General features: G+C 43.4%; 1 non-coding gene across 1 annotated transcript; it reads left to right on the plus strand.

The window, feature by feature from the left end:
• The first annotated feature begins 5,083 nt into the window (after positions 1–5,083).
• Trnat-ugu (transfer RNA threonine (anticodon UGU)) lies at positions 5,084–5,158 on the plus strand. Its single transcript has one exon. It is a non-coding gene; the product is annotated as a tRNA-Thr (tRNA).
• Positions 5,159–5,437: the final 279 nt, after the last annotated feature.

Raw genomic sequence — 5,437 nt, forward strand, 5'->3', positions numbered from 1 at the left:
TGGAGCGCTTCACACTGGTAGGAATCATTGGAACTGGAACACGGCCAAAGTGTGACAGTTGTAGCCCATGAGCTGGGTATTGCTCACAGCATTCTTTCATACCCATGGCGAGCATTCCTAACTAGAGACTCTGCTGCCCGAAGGAGAGGAGACGGTCGACCACGGTCAATTACAGCAGCAGATGAGTGCTTCATTGTGCACAAGGAAGACGGGACCTCATCAAACAGCTGGCGAAATTGCAGCCACTTTTAGCAGGATCACAAGGCACGCTACCTCATGCTCCATAATGGCACGGTGACTGCAAGACATTAGTCTCTCTGCCCGAGGACCAGTACTCTGTGTTCCGTTGGCTCAAATGATTCAAATGGCTCTGAGCACTATGGGACTTAACATCTGAGGTTATCAGTCCCCTAGAACTTAGAACTACTTAAACCTAACTAACCTAAGGACATCACACACATCCATACCCGAGGCAGGATTCAAACCTGTGACCGTAGCAGCAATGGGGTTCCGGACTGAAGTACCTAGAACCGCGCGGCCACAGCGGCCGGCTGTTACGTTGGCACCCGCACATCGGCGTCATAGTCTGCAATCTGCATCTACGTGGATACTCTGCAAATCAGACTTAAGCGCCTGGCAGAGGGTGCACCGAAACATTTTCATAATATTTCTCTATTGTTCCACTCTCGAACAGCGCCCGTAAAAAACGAACACCTATATCTTTCCCTGGGAGCTCAGATTTCCCTTATTTTATTGTGATGATCGCTTCCCCCTGTGTAGGTCTCGGTGTTAACAAAATATATTCGCGTTCGGAGGAGAAAGTTGGTGATTGAAATTTCGTGGGAAGATTCTGCCGCAACGAAGAAAGACTTTGGTTTAATGGTGTCCACCCCAAATCCTGTATCATGTCCGTGACACTCTTTCCCCTATTTAGCGATAATACAAAACTTTCACGATGTACTCCGTTAATCCTATCTGGTAAGAATTTCAGACCGCACAGCAATACTCCAGAAGAGGTAGGACAAGCGTAGTGCAGGCAGTCTCTTTAGTAGACCTGTTACATTTTCTAAGTGCCCCGCCAATAAAACGCAGTCTCTGGTTCGCCTTCGCAACAACATTTTCTGTGTGCTGTTTCCAATTTAATTCGTCGTCATTATAATTCCTAGGTATTTACTGGAATTTACGGTCTTCAGATTTGACTAATTTGTCGTCCAAGTCAAGTTTAATGGATTCATTTTAACACTCATGCGGATGACCTCACACTTTTCGTTATTTAATGTCAATTGCCAATCTTTGAACCATACAGATATCTGTTTTATATCGTTTTGCAATTTGTTTTGATATTGTGATGACTTTACTAGACGATAAACGAGAACATCATTTGCAAACAACCTAAGACGGCTGCTCAGATGGTCTCCTAAATGGTTTATGTAGATAAGAAACAGCAGATGGCCTATAACACTACCTTGCGAAAGGCCTGAAATCACTACCGTTTTACTCGATGACTTTCCGTCGATTAGTACCAACTGTGACCTCTCTGACAGGAAATCACAATAACTGAGATGATATTCCACGAGCACACAATTTCACTACAAGCCACTTGCGTGGTAGCAATAGCATAGGTTACGGACCGACGAGGAGTATGGCCGTGTGGTTTTTTCGGAGGAGAACAGCTTCAGTATCAGCTGTGATTCTGAACATGGTCTCACATGGTTACACGTAATATACACAGGAACTTTGACGAAAATGATCGTTTTGATGGTTCCAGTGTTATGATGTGGGCAGGTATAATGTTGCATGGTAGTTGTTGTTGTTATAATGTTACTTACCAGAACTGACCTGATATTGCAGTTACAGGAGTTACCCGCCAAAATCCAGCAACTTTCACATGCTACGTCACATAAAAGTGGTTGACAGAGTGCACGTCATTTATATTAATTATAACACTATTACCGACACTCTGCCAACCAATTTTATGTGACGTAGCATGTGAAAGTTGCTGGATTTGGACGGGTTACTCCTGTAACTGAAATATCGGGTACGTTCTGGTACATTTGATGTTGATTAGATAGGATGAAAAAGATTTGCTTCCGTGAAATAGTAAATTAGTATCATTATTTTTACAGCTCTGAAGATGGTTCTGAATGAACCGAAACCGGTCATATGAATAAAAAAATTTGCAATCAAGACGGATTTCAAGTAACATTATAAAATCACTGATTGCTGTTATCCCATAAGATACTATGTCTGTTTTTGCAAAGTTGTCGTTGTTGTTGTGGTCTTCAGTCCTGAGACTGGTTTGATGCAGCTCTCCATGCTACTCAATCCTGTGCAAGCTGCTTCATCTCCCAGTACTTACTGCAACCCACATCCTTCTGAATCTGCTTAGTGTATTCATCTATTGGTCTCCCTCTACGATTTTTACCCTCCACGCTGCCCTCCAATGCTAAATTTGTGATCCCCTGATGCCTGAGAACATGTCCTATCAACCTGTCCCTTCTTCTTGTTAAGTTGTGCCACAAACTCCTCTTCTTCCCAATTCTATTCAATACCTCCTCATTAGTTATGTGATCTGCCCATCCAATCTTCAGCATTCTTCTGTAGCACCACATTTCGAAAGCTTCTATTCTCTTCTTGTCCAAACTATTTATCGTCCATGTTTCACTTCCATACATGGCTACACTCCATACAAATACTTTCAGAAACGACTTCCTGACACTTAAATCTATACTCGATGTTAACAAATTTCTCTTCTTCAGAAACGCTTTCCTTGCCATTGCCAGTCTACATTTTATATCCTCTCTATTTCGACCATCATCAGTTATTTTGCTCCCCAAATAGCAAAACTCCTTTACTACTTTAAGTGTCTCATTTCCTAATCTAATTCCCTCAGCATCACCCGACTTAATTCGACTACATTCCATTATCCTCGTTTTGCTTTTGTTGATGTTCATCTTATATCCTCCTTTCAAGACACTATCAATTCCGTTCAACTGCTCTTCCAAGTCCTTTGCTGTCTCTGTCGGAATTACAATGTCATCGGCGAACCTCAAAGTTTTTATTTCTTCTCCATGGATTTTAATTCCTACTCCGAATTTTTCTTTTGTTTCCTTTACTGCTTACTCAATATACAGATCGAATAACATCGGGGAGAGGCTACAACCCTGTCTCACTCCGTTCCCAACCACTGCTTCCCTTTCATGTCCCTCGGCTCTTATAACTGCCATCAGGTTTCTGTACAAATTGTAAATAGCCTTTCGCTCCCTGCATGGTAGTACAGATCTCCAAATAATGACACGGTACACTGAGCGGCAAACGTTATTATTACACTGTATTCCTTGCCCGTGTGCGATATGCATCTTTTCCGGGGGGTATTGGACCCTGGCTTCATTGTTATGGATGACATTGCGCGATGCAGCAACAGAATATTCGGTGAATGGACTGGCCTGTCCGTTCACCGACTTAAATCCCATGGAGCACCTGTGGGATGCGTTGGAGAGGCGTATCGCAGCTGGCCCACATGCAGCGTTTGTCAACCGCTCTGGTGGAGGCGTGGAACACCCTACTGCAAGAATTCCCTACCAGCATTTGACCAGGATGACAGCACATTGCAGAGAATCCACTGGCGTCCATGGTCACCACACACCGTATTAAGAACCATCTCCTGACTTCTGTAAAGCACAGGGGACCATCACAAGTCGCGATGACGTCAGTGTAATTGTTGACTTTGAATAAAAGTGTCGTTTCTGTTGTCTCATTGCCGATTTCTCTCAGTTGCCTCCTGTACTGTACTGTGGCAGTTCCATGTGTGGTCCACGCGTCACCGAGCTGCGTTACTTGGGCAATGGCACAGCACGCTAAACTTACTTTCGTGCTTCGATCTTGCACGCTTTTCTTTAAACACTTTTTCGCCATCCTTCTATTAGTCATACTGCTTAAGATAATAATTTACCCTTTTTTTAAAAAATTTATAGTAAACATGTAGTAACACTCTTTAGATTAGCATTGCTACACTCATATAATATGACTTACTGACGTGCTCTCGGGAGTAGCCAATCATTGATCTGCTATTAGTTACGGATTTGTGTACAGGTCGTAAGCGCAGTTTTTGGAAAGTTGCGCAGTTTATGTTGCGAGCTAACATCCCAAAGATGTTGGGGCTCACATGCGGTTCCTCTTTGTCGAAATGTCTTGGTTCAAAATCGTGTAGGGGTTGAACCGCACGTGTCGCATTACACTACCTAAATTAGACACTTGTGAACCTTTGGTTAAATTGCCTCGCTGATGACAAGTTTGCGAAATTGTATGAAATATAATATATAACATATAAAAACAATAGTAATAATATCTGGAGCTAAATTAACGACCCATAAATGATGTAGGCCACACAGTTGTGATTTGGTTAGAATAATGTTTATTCAGAAAGCAAACTAATAGCGAAAGTGGCCGTATTTACAATTACTGTTACACTCGAGCGCATATCCATTTGACACAGTTCGATCATTCACAATCTCATAGAGAATTAGGAGTCCAGTACTCCACCTCGTTAACTACGCGAAAAGTTAAAGTTCATACCAGGCGCGCGGCTGCCCAACGCTCAGAGACTAAGTCCCGCGATACCACACAACGCGAACTTTTCTAAGTCGTTTAACATCGTAGCTGCCTAGAAACCGACTGTCTACTTACGCGTCTTAATCCGAACTGTCCCTTTGGTGTCTCCAGCCGAACTGTACGCTTTCGCGTCTCCACCAGCACTGTCCCTCACCCCGTCACCGGCCGCGTTTACCCCGCGCCGAATATCGCTCAATTGACTAGGACAGTTCCCTATCCTGAAGGTGTCCATCTGACTGGCTACAGCTTATCAAAACTTGACCTTTTCACGTTCTAAATAAAGTAACAATAATATCCATTACATGATGACTAACTGACAACCTCAGCTGCCGACAGGTGTTGTTGTTATACCTCGATGTGGACAGCTGAAAATGTGTGCCCCGACCGGGACTCGAACCCGGGATCTCCTGCTTACATGGCAGACGCAGAAGCGTGCAAGGGATAAGTCCCTGCAGTCGAGCTATTCATCAGTGTACTCGGTGGCTCAGATGGATAGAGCGTCTGCCATGTAAGCAGAAGACCCCGGGTTCGAGTCCCGGTCGGGGCACACATTTTCAGCTGTCCACATTGAGGTATAACAACAACATCTGTCGGCAGCTGAGGTTGTCAGTTAGTCATCATTTATTCCAGGGAAAAGCTGCACGGTCATCAACAGTAACTGTTCTTTTGAGAACAAGTTACTGTCTTCATATATATCCATTACATAATAAACAGTTTCCTTCTTAACTCTGAATGTCACGGCCAGTAGCCTTGCAACAATGTGCTTTCTGATGAACAAATAAAGAACAAAAGTAACTATTGTGCACTAAAATTTACAGCAAATATT

Source organism: Schistocerca serialis, chromosome 6 (assembly GCF_023864345.2).
Source record: "Schistocerca serialis cubense isolate TAMUIC-IGC-003099 chromosome 6, iqSchSeri2.2, whole genome shotgun sequence".
NCBI lineage: Eukaryota > Metazoa > Arthropoda > Insecta > Orthoptera > Acrididae > Schistocerca > Schistocerca serialis.